At 35.4% G+C, this 14,224-nt stretch overlaps 1 protein-coding gene across 3 annotated transcripts in view; it reads right to left on the reverse strand.

The window, feature by feature from the left end:
• cplx2b (complexin 2b) overlaps positions 1–14,224 on the reverse strand; it is a 68,666-nt gene that overhangs the window by 40,147 nt on the left and 14,295 nt on the right. The window contains exon 1 of one of the 3 annotated variants that reach the window (XM_015349990.2): positions 4,231–4,357. The exons of 1 other annotated variant lie outside the window; for it this stretch is intronic. The gene's annotated coding sequence lies outside the window, so the exon portion shown is untranslated. Of the gene's footprint in view, positions 1–3,153; positions 3,235–4,230; positions 4,358–14,224 lie in introns of those variants that run through there. One more of the 3 variants, XM_015349992.2, reaches the window with a different exon arrangement.

The raw sequence follows: 14,224 nt of genomic DNA on the forward strand, positions 1-14,224 counted from the left end.
AGCAACCAAAACCACACAGAAGTACAGTGTGACTTTAGTTTTGTTTCAATCAAATAAAATTGACCCCCAAAAAATATCTCTGCAATGCGATTTGTAATAAATAATAATAGTTAGATTTAGAAAGTAAAGCTTTAAATAAAAAATGGTAACTTTATTCCTGGTGTCATTTTTTCATGTTTGTTGTTACTCAATTGGAATGTATCATTGACAGCAAATTTTCGGAGAATAGAGTGGTTGTAAATGGAATGGAAAATGGAATTTTGGAACGCTGCCTACAGACCCCTTTTACAAAGAAAGTAGGCTTGTATTCCAATTAACATCCCCCCCATGCTTCATAGATTACTGAAGATCATTCTGTGATGTATTGGTACTTCTGTTTATATGCTTTACAGGCGCGCATTAACTTTGGGTACCAGGATACATTTGCACCATTGATTGTGGGGCAAATTGAAATTCCTTATTCATTCTCACATTCTACCGTCTCTTTATTACAGACAAAATAAAAGAGCTGCTGAAATTGAAAAACAAAATACAATTATATCCAGTAGGACATTGTGAGTACAACAGGTCTAAGCTCATGTAGCTTAGTACTTAATTATAATCACAGCTCTTTGCAAAGAAGCAAAACATATATAAAGATGTATCTCATATAAAGAGCATACAGTATATTTTATATATGCAGCATATGCATACACCTGATGTCTTTTTAATACCACAGTGTCACATCCAAATTGTGTATGCATGACCCTATTTATAAATGAAATCACTTACATTAATGGGTTTGCCTTAAAAATACATTTGATATAGTCTAGGAAAGCTGCAGTAATAGGGCTCTAAATAGAAATGAATAACTCAACGACATGAACTGCAGTACGGTGATTGGAAAATTCTGCAGCAGATAATTATAACATAAAATTGTCCCTTTTCTCTACACCTGACTTCCTGACACATACTGTATGTAGGAACAATGAAAACATAATAAACGAATCCTGGCACAATGAATTTGGGTATAAAGACAGTACTCCAAAACACCCACAGACATAAGTATGTAATTCTTTCATATTTGCTAAATAAACTGGATATCTTGTGAAAATATTTACCATTCAAAGGCCACATGTGCATTTAACCCAATAAATATTTTGGATGCATGTTGCTTTAAACAAAACACATGCAAATGTCACAAAGGAAGACATAGTATAAACCAAAGGACACATGAAAATTGTTTACACTTTAACAGGACAAAAACGTAAGTACTGTATATAGTTAGTTTACATCTCTTGGCAAAACGTTAAAAGGTACCCACTTATCAAAGTTTTACAACTGAGATAAAAAGTTTATCTTTATCATTGAAGACACTTCTTAAGAACGAATGCACCCAAAAAGAAAAAAAATCTATATTGTCGTGTTTTTTGTGATAGTATGTTTTCATGTATATGCATATCTATACATGTATGGGACCACTACTGTACTGTACAAGTCAAAATCAACACCCAAGCTGCAAAAGAAATAATCAACTATGGGATGATAATAGATTATCTATTATTGTTGCTACATTAAATTAATCTTTTGGTTTTTGACATTCATAAATTAAGAACTGAAGTAAGAAAATGACAATAATCTTCAATATCAAGGCACTTTGAGAGAAAGTAAACAATTTTGCAATTAACGGATTAGCAATCCATACAACTCTTGACGGAAAAGAGAGTAATCATCTCAAGACAGTTTTGTCTGTTTATTATTTTTTATACTCCTGCTGAATTGTTATCAGACTATTGTCAACATCATCACCATCATCAACACCACAATGTCTTTATAAAAATTATGTAAAAAATGTTCTTGACTTTCTTATATGCCGTGCTGCCTATAAATAATGTATTTAGAACCAGGTCACGTTAAATGAACCTGTAAATACGTGAAAGCTTTCCCAGTTTGTCACGATCACGTACTCAGACTACACCAGGCATACAAAGTATCGTGTCAGCTTTTAAAGCAAAAGACGTTCTTGTTCTGTTATGAAGCGATTTATTTATTCTTGGCTCTGCAGACTTTGTCTTAATAAATTACGTTCTGAATAAAGGACACAATCTCTTTGTTTTTATTCTATTATACATTTTAGAATGTCATATTTTATTGGTGAAAGTGAGACTGCAATTTTCAAGCATGGTTATAAAACATGAATACTGACACGTTTGAAAAACAAATATTATAGAAGCATGAACTGCATTTTAATTTACTCCACTTAGAATACACTGCTGTGTACAGGAAATAAAAAAGAAACAAACTGTAAATGAAACATTTTGTGTTGTATAGAACTTAAAAAGATATGTTACGGGACATCTGAGACGAAGTCCTTCTCCAGCTTTGTAAAAGGAAATGACCATCCGCAACGCAAACCACCGCTTCTCCTTAAATGGCAAAAGTTGTCACTGCTAAAACAGTACAACAACAAATCTAACGCTCGTCTACCTTATCTACTCTTGCAAGCTGCAAATATGTGCTATCGAGGACTGCATCCCGTTTAATAACGCTACCTGTTTGAGATTAACAGAACTGCAGCGCTCCAGAACAGTGAGCATCCACCTCGTTCATTTACAAATCTTGCTTACTTATAAGGTGAAGCTGAAAAAGAGCTAACTCACAAGCCCCAGGAGAAATCGAATAAGGCGACAGTGCTTCGATCTTTTCCACAGATGGGGGATACTAAACCTTGCCGACAACAAAAGTTAAGACACTAGCGAAAAAATGAGCTGGAGCAGTGCCAGTCACGGTGACGCCCAATGATTCGTCTACACAATGAATAAAACCGTCATGCAAACAATGTGCAAACTATCGATTAGCTTCACCGGTATATGACAAAAAATAGGTTACCAATTATTTGTGCAGACAACAAATCAAAACAATTGCCAGATGCAAACTCAGCGTTTGTCCTGGGAACCCGAGGCTTTTAAGCATAAAACCACCTCTGACCCAAAACGAATCTACAGTATGTCCCTAGTGGGAACAACCTCCATGCCTTCCAGCGCACAAAGCAATGAATTACAAGTGAAATATTTTATTTTAAAAGGCATTATAAATAAAGCATAATACGAACTGTGGAAAGACTAAACAATGCATGAGGTCATTGTAAAGAGAATTGCTGTGCAACAGACTCACCGGTGTTAGAAAGGTATTATTTCCCACTGCACTGTGACACAAATCTGAAACTGCATGCAATAAAGACAAAAACAATCTGTGTCTTTTGAACACCAGGGAGCCTGTAAAATTGCCCTATCAGCACCGTGCATCCAGTCGTTTCCCCGGCAGCAAGAACACCTTTTTTCATTTGTAGGCACCGAACCTCAGTTTTAAGAGTATCCGTTTCACACGGGTTTTACTCCTTTAAGAAAAGTTGTGGACAAGCAATTACAAGTGAAAATCCATCATTTCGATTTTTTTTTACAAATATGCATTGCTACATTATGTATATTCGTTATTACCTATGAGAATAATCTTAAAAATCCTTTTAGGAAACGCGCGTTGTTCTCCGCATCTCAGAAAACCTAGACGTGAGCTGTCCCTTCAGCACCACGGACAATGCAAAAACTCTAAAGCACCCCTTCACACTAATTGTAACAAAAAAACATTCATAAAAAATGAAACCACTAAAAGTAACGATTTGATCTTTACTCCCAGAGCTTGATTATCAATGCATCTTGATATTTTTCATCATGCGTATCGCGGATGTTATTAGAGGGAAAGTACAAATACAATAAAAGAATCGTCGAACCTTAACTACTGTAATCACATTGCTAAACAGGAAATTCAGCTTCTATTGCACGTGTTGCATTTAAATGCATGGCTTTACATGTGTTCCAAAAACCAATAGTGATACTATTGCATCAACTAATTCAGCTTCTGTGATGTAAACTGTACTGTATGGTACTGTATTTAAATTAGTTCCAGTACCGAATTTGCGCACACTCTACGTGTTTTCTCTAAGATATTTAAGAACGCTTTTATAAACATTCGCTGCTTATAGTGATTACTGTACGTACACATGCACGTTTTTAAGTCATTACAAATAGGAATCACGTGTGACTATAGGTGGTATTGAAACGGAGTAGAAGCTACGCGTAAGTTGCAAAGGCTAATGCAAATCCTTAACAAAAACGTTAAAAAAAAAAAACCCAACAGATTGCTTTTTGACGAGAGGAAGGTAGTCATGAAGTCCTCCTTTCGTCCCGTACTAACCTTTAACAGAGTCCTTTTCAGTCAATCCTTCTTACAGCTTTGTGTTTTAAAAAGGTATGCTTCCTCAACAGAAAGCAGTCAAGTTCTTCTGTTTAGGATGATAATCGCTTCCTAAAAGCAAGCTCACCCAATCATTATCCTCAGCCACAAGCGCGCTCTCTCTCTTTCTCTCTCGTGCTCAAACCCTCCCCCTCCTCTCTCTCCTTCCATTTAGAAAAGGCACATCAAATTTACGTTCAGCTAGATCAATAATGCCACAGAGCTGGGGTCATATTTTTAACCTTCAGTGCTCACCTTTGCATAGGCCAATCCTGTATTTATCAGCAATTCATCCTCCTTACCTACTGCACGTACTACAAAGCACAAAGGTGTTTGTAATTGGTATGATACAGGGTCACCACATATAAAGTAGTAACATTATAATATCTTATCTTATCTGGAAATATGCCAATTCTCTCTGGTTGCTCTGTCTCTCCAAGATTGTATGGAAAATATCAGATCTCTCTTGTTCACCGTATTCGACTTTAATTAGGCACTTCATTGGATTGTGTTTACTTTACCAGATCTGCTTTCGAATATTAATCATATCTTGCTGTTAGTATAATAACACTAGGGATCTTTTCATGCTAGTCCTTGTTCCAGCTCAGGCACTTAATAAATTAAGCATTATGATACTGGGAAATCAGAAATGATGACTGTGCTATTAAAACACTATATCACCAATGTATCTTCAATCATACTACAGTATGTTGTGGACAGGCTCACATCATTTTAATGGACTATTGAATTAGTTTTATGATGATTTTTTGATCTGACATTATAAGATTTTTTTGATTTTCTAAAGATGTTATAAGATAATAGAAGTTTAGGGTTTGGTTTTCTGTTGATGACAATGTGTCTTTTAATTGACTAATTCTACAACATACACCTTATTTAAAGATCTTATGTAGAATATGTTTGTGTTGTGTGTCTGTAGATGTGTATGTGTATTTTTTTTAACCAGGTACTGCATATTGAAACCACATTTCTAAGAAAAAGGTCAGATGATTATCACACCTGATGAAACCAGCTTCCCTCCTCAGAATAATGGCTTTAGTTTGAAAATTGAATGTTCACTCTGCGTCATACCACAAAAGTTCTACACATACAGTATGTGATGTCTAAAGGCATTGTATTCAAAAAGGTGGATAAAGAAAAACAAATCATTTGATTTCTTATTCGATTATATTGACATCGGATGTTTTCTGTGTTGGGCAAGTAAGTTGATCTCTGTGCTAAAAACAAGTAGCAAATTGTTGATAGCTAGCAAAGCGTAATAATCACCTCTACAAACGTTATCTTTAAGAATGAAGTTTATCAAGGACATTAGTAGAACAGAAACTTTAGCACCAGTCATCTGTTAAACTGAATGCTTCTACATTAAGTTCTCAACCTTTGCCCTGACAGAACTCACCTGCATATTCAAGTCTGAATACAGTACCTCTTATATCAGATAAGCAGTCACCATGTGAGGATCAGAGAGAGGGACCCATTCCTTGATATTTGTTTTCAACAATTATTCACACATGAAAACAAAATCAACTCTAAGTACTTCCCATCATGTAAATATAAACCACTTTAGAATTATGAACAACAGCTAGAGTTCCAATGAGGTTTAGTATATGTGGTGAGATATTAACTGTTGCCAGTATTAGAGTTGGAATTAGAATCCTGCCTAATAAGCTTTTGTAGTGGAATTTATTTTCTCTCTCTCATAAATAACCTGGCCCATCCAGCAGATAAAAAGTCATAAGCATCAACACCTGAAGGAGGAACCACAGCTGAAATGTTGTGTATCTTTCCTTTTCCTTTCAAGCATAGAACAAACCTTTACATATTCCTGTGCAGCCTATACATGCTGGCAGAGCTACCTACTTGAACTAAGTCAATACTTGTTGACTTAATGTTGTTTTTTATTGAACAATAGTGCAAGATTATTTAGTATACAGGCATAACCCAGAGATGATCCCTATGCTAGCACAATCTTTACAAATGCTGTTTAATTTTTAGTTTACATAATTACAAGCAAACTCATATTGTTAAATGGATGTTAACTTCTAAAACATTTTAAAAGTATAGGATCATTAAAACAAATAGTACAATAGTACAGTATGTATCTGTATAAAACATGCAATTATTTCAATGGATGTAGCATGTTTTTTATCATTTGTTCTGTATAGTTCAATATATTGGAATTGTAAGATAGTTATCTGAGCTCCGGTAAGAAAAGCACAGAAATTCTGAAATCTAGATGAGAAAACATCATGAGTGTTGGTGCAGAAACAGATACTATGGTAACAAACGGTAGTTTGTTTTATTGCTTTTGTACTATAATTTACACCTCCACATCTGCATTTTAATTGCATTGTAAATTCTAGGGTTAATGACATTGAAAACAACATTTACAGTGGCATTATTGTGTAACCAAACTAAATTTTAATTGCCCTGCAGTTCGGTTCCTTGTATTAATCTGGACTATTTAAACCACAGACAGACATGACCCTCTTCTAACCTACACACACCCGCACACAACACAAATTGGCAAAGACATTAAGAAAGTAGTTTCTGCAGCAGTACAAGTCAAATTAATTCTAAATGAAAGAAACAGGCATTAAGACTGAAAAAAGCACTAACAACAGTCTTAGTGGTTTTCAGAATCATGAAGAGAAAGGCTTAATGGAAATCACACAGATAAATAAATCCTTGAAAATACATTATCATCTAAGTATTTTTGGTGCAGAAACTGTACTCAACTAAAAAAAGTACTAAAAAAAACAAATATATTTAAGTTCAAAGAGGATTTGACTGATTTGAACACAGTCATATACCTGGATAACAAAGGAATAATTTCCATAAGCTGTGATATGTTATACAGGGGTGGTTTGAAAACCTAACACACAGGAAAATAAATGTTGTTTAAGCTACTTACAAACCATGTCCGAATTCATTACTGCAAAACTCTAGACTGCTTTGTTTGTAGTTTGTAACAAACAAAATAAGGTTTAATGTTTGAGTAACATATAATACTGTGGTCACATATAATACTTTATATGTGACCATGTTAAAAGGGTCAAATCTCATTTTACCTTATCATGTCTAAAAGCAAATTTAAAAACATGAAAATTGAAATCAACCAGCTGTTTAAGAATCATCAGAAGGGTCGGAAATGCCTCCAGGACAAGGGTTCAAAACCACTAAATGGAAGATATTAACTGATGTTCGGGAGGGATAACAGTGACAAGTTAATCTCACACAGCTGTTCGTAATCACAATAATTACAGAAATTAGCTATATATATCGAACACAAACACAAATTCGTCTCGAGCATCCTTCCTCCACCCCATCCCCACCTTGCAGCTCCTCTTTGGTTAACTCCTCTCTCTGAATGGGGTTTGAGCTTCCTCATTTTACGGCCAGAAGGCTTCCCATTAACCAAGTGGATTAAGCCAAACCTATCCTACCAAATAATCACATTCACAAATCATCCATTTCTTGGATGTTGTTGTCCCTCATGAATTTAGGATAATAATACAGTACTCTGATCATGAATCAGAGCAGAACAATTCTGGACTATAAAAGATGAAGTGATTGTCTCACATGTCTATAGGTTTCATAAAAATAGAAGCTACAGTACAGTACTGCTCTTAGTGCATTAAGATGAGTTATGCAAGTCCATGAGCACAAGAGAAAGTTGAAGTAGTTCTACTGTATGTCTCTTGCACTTGAGAGTGTAGATAGAAGCCTCTAGCATTACATACAGTGCTTTTTTACTTTTTGTATTCCGCAAAGGATTTGGTATGCAAGCCAAATAAGTGCCCCTATGGCTAACAGAGGTATGGGAATAGATGAATTGGATTGCTAGAGGATTTGTAAGCAAGATACAAATCTGCCTCCACATTTTCTCCTATTAGTATGCATGTCAGGAGTCTACCAGTAAAAAGGCAACACTTTTTATATCATAAAACAAGACTCATGGGCACCATCCATTTTGTTAATGAGTTGAAAAAGAAGTTTGAAAAGCTAGGATCCACTTCAAAAGGAACACAGTTAACCATTTCAAATTGTGAAAGGAAGAGAAAACCAAGTTGATGAAGAAAGATTTTAAAATAGTATAAATGCAAGGACAAAATACTGATTTTATGAAGATATTGCATCATTTATGAATCTAAGCATTTTGGTGAATGTGTGATTTTGTTGCTTGTCTAAACTTGATTGAAGCAAGGCTTAAAGTGTTTCTCAAGTGACTTAACTAATCCCACATATTGATTGCTGATTGCAAATTGAGCTTTTCTCAGATCTTTTTCCATCATTAATGAACACTTAGAACTCTTCTGATACATTGCCTTTTACTAATCTGTTTGTTAAGGAAACTGTGTTTTAAGCCTTGACTTACAGAATACTGTACTGAGATGTGTAAACAATTTCAATAGGATTCCACACTATTCACCTGCAGCGTACACAAAGCAAGAAAAAGCAACAATCCAAATGGAAAAAAAGACATTGCAGCTGTGGGCTTCCTGGAAATCAAAGCATGTGTCCTCCGAGTAGATGTGCACAGGTGCTCTGCAGTGCTATTGCTTTCTGTCTGTACCGTTGTGTTGAGTGCCCCATTGGCTATTGTCATTCTCTTTATACTGTATATGTATTTTGCTTACTGAAGTGGTATAGTGTCACTTTTCAGCAAAGAAGGATCTGAAAGAGATGATTGATTACCTTGAGAAATTTAACCTGCTGGTATGTCCTGGACCTCTGCATTATCCTCATGTTCTCATTAGATAATAAGAATAGAAGAAAGTATGTGTTCCTTACTTCTTGACCTTAAAGTGTCAATGTTAAGTACTTCCCACAGGAAAAAAAAGGAGGGAGGGAGTGTGCAAATAAAGTACATTTCGATTTGAAGGAATTTATTTTCTTTTTCTTCATTTCTTTGAGCTTTTCCAGTCATCAGCTTTCCTATTGAATTATCTTTCAGGCAGGTCTGAGACATATTGTCCATTTGCTTGGACGGTCTATGTGTCAGAGAACAATGTATGCAAGAAAAATGAAAGGAAGGGGCACAGATCAAGGGGGGAACCATACAAGCCAAAATGATTAAAAGGAATAAACAGGAGGTAATGCTTTTACATGCACAAAGTGTATTTCTAATTCTACTATCGTCAGGTTGCTACCGTGAGAAGCATTTCTGTATTTTTTTAATCAGACAGTGCTGTCTGAGTCAATGAAGTGAGCCGGCTGAACCCAAGTATGATTGCTGCCTGCCGATCACACCCTGGTGTTAATGTCCTTCAGTGACCTTGACTCCTGGTGCACTGCACGTGTTATGTGCTTCTCCCAGAGCAATTCCCTCAGTAAGGAAAAAGTGAAACAGTTACTCTCTCTAAAATAGCTGCAACTCCAAATTCCCTGAAAAAAATGTAGATATACATAAAGTATATAAAGAAATGTTCCACATTAATTTTTTTCCTAGGTGGTTTGTAGGCTGAGATCATGGGCTCTTCAGTGAGACATGTAGGGCTATTCTAAAAGACTTGAAAATATTTAATAATATATTTGGGCCATGACTTGTTGCATGAATTTCAGTGCAGCTGGGTATTTGCAAGTGCCACAGTATTTTTAAATAAATGGCTTTAATGAATGTGGTTGAAAAATTCACATTCTATCCCTATTGCTAAAGAGAATATATTGAGGTATTAAATTAGTGATTTAGTGTTCTCTTTGAATTACTGTATATCGGACTATACGACAATACTATACATATAGTATATATTTACTGTATTATTGTTCAGCTTGTTCAATTTTATTTAATTGATTCCCAATTTAAAAAAAAAATGCCCACAAAATTATTATCCTCAGTGCTTCTACACTTCCAAGGTTACTTGCCTGTAAAATATGGTATGAAACTAAAATATTGTTTTTATGGACTCTTTAAGGGTTTTACAAAGTATATACCAATTGTGGCACACCACCTTATGCTTTGAAGGTCTCATTAGCATGGGGTTGTGTCAGTGTAAACTATTTCTGAAAATTAAATTAGCTGCTAGGGCAGAGGGATTTCCCTTTCACTGCAAATTATTTGACCCATACAGGTATTTATCCACAACACAAGGGAATTTATTCTTTGTTCTTCTGTGGGATTCCTGGAAAAGACCTCTTATTTTCAGGTTTATTTCTATGCTCTGCAACAGAAACAATGTAGGACTATTAATTGAAGTGTCGATTAAGGGTAGCGTCTATAAGTCATTGAAATAACTGCAGACCACCTCTTACCCATGGACGATCATTTTAAATTTAAACCATTTTTGGGAAAAAAAGGTTCTGTGTGTGTCCAACGTGTTTCAAGAAAGAGAAACAGAAATATACCTTACATTTGTGGTCAAAAGAAGTGAAAAATTAAGTTTTTAATGAAAGTTCAGGAGTTATCACAGTAATCAAGGTATTCCTATGCTGACATCTTGCCATCACTTCCTAGAGAACTAGAAGTACCACAGCAAGCCTCCCTCTCTTTATTGCCTTCATCTTTCTGCATCCCTTATCCAACCTGCCTCCTCCTTTGCAACAACCCCTTGCTCAACCTCTCTGTGTGTATTGGTGTCCTAAATTCTTAGGGCCTGGTGGTTGGTACTCAACCAAGTGGGGTAAGTCTACTGTATATCCTCAATAAACATTCCTAGCCACCTTGTCTTACTGTGTGATGTTATTCTATGTGAATCATCATTAGTATCATTCTACTCTCATTAGGGACACCCACTCTCCTGATTCTAGTCAGATTAGGTGATATATATGATGCCAGGTAGAACTGCTGCTCTACATAATACCACATCGCTGACCTGTGAAGCTTTTTTCAGCTGCAGGTTGATCCGCTCGCTTTAAACAAGTGTTCTGCAAAGCAAAATGAAAATACGGGCTGAAAGGAGTCCATCTTCAAAAACATAATCTGACAAGTGAACTAAGTAAGCAGTTCTGTCAACTTCATCCTTCATCCCCCTTGCAGCAATGAGTGAAAGACAGATAGGGGCACTTTTACAAAATCGTGTAGAATCCTGAGCCCAGCAAAATCCACCAGCAGCACTGAATACGAACTGCTGCTACAGTATGAGGTCGATGATTTACTGTTGGCACTTTTTAAGGTTGCCCTGAGATGACTGAAATGCACATATTGTATATCAAATAAACATTTTTTTCTTTTAACATGCTCATGTTTGATGCCAAAATTGTTTTTTAAATGCCTTTAATGTCTTGTTTTAAAACTTAATTTATGGCACTATTATAACAAGTAGTATATATACCATGTTTACTACTATGTATATTTTGTTGATGTTTTGTGGTCCTATTTTAAAGTTCAGAACACATCGGCAAAAAAAAAGCCTGAATTATTAAAGTATATTTTTAATTATTTTCCTCCCTGTCATCCTCCTGTTTAGATGTACTGTATGTTGTTAAAATGTGTTGAAAGAACCAAGAATAATAACATTTACAATACTTTTGTGATGCAAAATATCCTCTTTAGTGTAATGTGTGTGGGCTCTCTCCATGTCCATAACAACCTCTGTGACCTGCCATTTTTCTTAATGAGTTAATGACACAGGGTGTAAGGCAAGAAATCAATAGCTGAAAATCCAGATTCTATAGTTAGTGTCCATCATTTGCTATCAGGTACGTAGAGTCTGAAGACAGGGTGGCAAGATGTGCCAATCAGCATCCACCCACATTCAAGAAACAACACATGCACCCAGCTCTTATACTCTATGTCAGGGTACACCAATGGTTTGTTAAGAAAAGTGCCAGTGTTTCCAGCCAAGTCACTGAAGGAGGCCTGGAGTTTAACATTTCATATCAGATCCTCTCTCCTTTGGACGACTGGCTGATGAATGAAGTTTCTAGATACAGTAGAAACAGTCAAAAGCTTGCAGCGCATTGCTCTTCCCACACAAGAAAAAAAAATGCATCTCTTTATAAAATATGGAAATAAATTAATAAAATCTTGCCACTAATATAGAATTCCACTTCCTTCAACAGCTCTCATTCCTTTATCTTTGACATACTTTATTTATGTGGCTTATGTGTGATAAATATATCATGACCCTTTTCTTGCTGTAGGGACAAAAATGTGAAAGAAAGGATTCTCGATTTATATGCAGGTCCACGATAGTTCAACACAACTTGCACTGTAACTGATTATGCTGAATCTGGTAGTTTTGTCCAGCTGGGATTTTGTGACATTTGCTGGGAATTGTTCTTTGTCTTTTCTTATTAAAGCATTACATTTAATATTTAGTGAAATAATTCAAGGATGGTAGGACCTGCCCTAAAGTACTGTGCATTTATTCATTGGTATAATTTACGATCATAAAACGTATGCTAGGTAACACAAAATATAAGCCCTTTCAACACATCCAGCTTGTTTGTTACTTGTCAATGTGTATTGATCCAAGAATCTCATCCAGCTGTTTCTTGAAAGAGCCAGTGTACTGACTTCAACATAGCTGGGTAGCTTGTTTCATCCTTTGTGTAAAGTGCCTCCAGTTTTCAGATGACACCTTCAAAATCTGAAGACATTCTCATTACAGATTATGTTAATGATATCATCATATCACCTGACATGAACAGTCTAAACAATTGTGTCATTTAAATTAAATTGTGTCAGTACAAACGCAACTGTAATAAGATCAACCCAGTAATTTCTGTCCTAAAAAACACAGAGAACATCTGGATTAACAAAAATTATTAGACACTACACTAGATATTACTGTGCCCTGCGATGGACTGGTGTCCCATTCAGGGTGTATACTACCTTGTGCCTGTTGCTAGGGCTTTGGTATCCCTTGTGACCCTGCACAATAAATAAATTTACAAAAGGGGTGGATAGATATTACTATAATATTGTAAAAAATCAAGGGTTACACCCTATAGAAGTTAAGGATATCCATAACATTCTTAAAGACCTGTGTTTTAAGACAATCTTTCTATTTCTGCAGTTGCAGATAATGCTGGATCTACCCACCATCCTTTATGCTGGAACTCTAGATATAAAATACTTTTTTTTCCTGCACATGAGCCTTTAAGCTGATCATTCTGCCCTGGATCTGAAGTTATGTCACAAAGACCCAGTTCAAATCGATCTTCCAATGTGCAAGACTGCAAAATACAGAACCCAGATTATACAAAAAGACAGCGATTTAAGGAAACACAGATTAGTAAATGACTGTTGCTCTCAAGAGAAATTACAGCATTTATTTTCAAATGACTAGTTAAATATATCTGTATGCCTATTACTTGCATTTACATCTTCATTTGTACATTTATTTTGCAATTATAGGATAATGTGTGCTGGGAATCTCAAAAAAGCATATCTACTGTATAACAATATATTTATAATCCAAAGTGAACTCCAAACACTAGTGAAGTAGAAATTATTTCTGAACAGTCTCAATTCTAGCTCTGTACACAGAATTGGAAATATCTGGGGGTAATAATTGAGATTTATTTAATATACAGTATATATATATCAGTTTTTTCACTATGCATTGTTTTCTATTTGTCATCCATGTGGGTGGTTATTGTAAAAGCCATCTGCCATCATCTGTATTTTAGAATAAAGCAATCATATAAACAGGCAAAAAAATACATTGATTTTCCATCAGGGAATACATTCAGCCCTTTTTTTAGGTTGTAAATATTTCTGCTTTCCTGTTTTAATCAAAGAGAAATTCAGTTCAAAGCAATTTGTTGTGTAATTAATGAATGATTGCAGTCTTAGCTGTTCTCAAACTCTTACACATACAGCAAATGCCATGTGTATCAGTGGTCCATTTTTAAGGATCACAGACTTAGTTCTTTAGCATTCTTGTACACTTTAGACTCTACTGCTCCCGGATGAGTAATTGAGGAGTAATGTCTGTGCTGTTTTATCCAGTAAATTGAGATTTCAGATATTATTGTCTTCACTGTCCTCAGA

This window comes from Lepisosteus oculatus, chromosome 11, assembly GCF_040954835.1.
Source record: "Lepisosteus oculatus isolate fLepOcu1 chromosome 11, fLepOcu1.hap2, whole genome shotgun sequence".
NCBI lineage: Eukaryota > Metazoa > Chordata > Actinopteri > Semionotiformes > Lepisosteidae > Lepisosteus > Lepisosteus oculatus.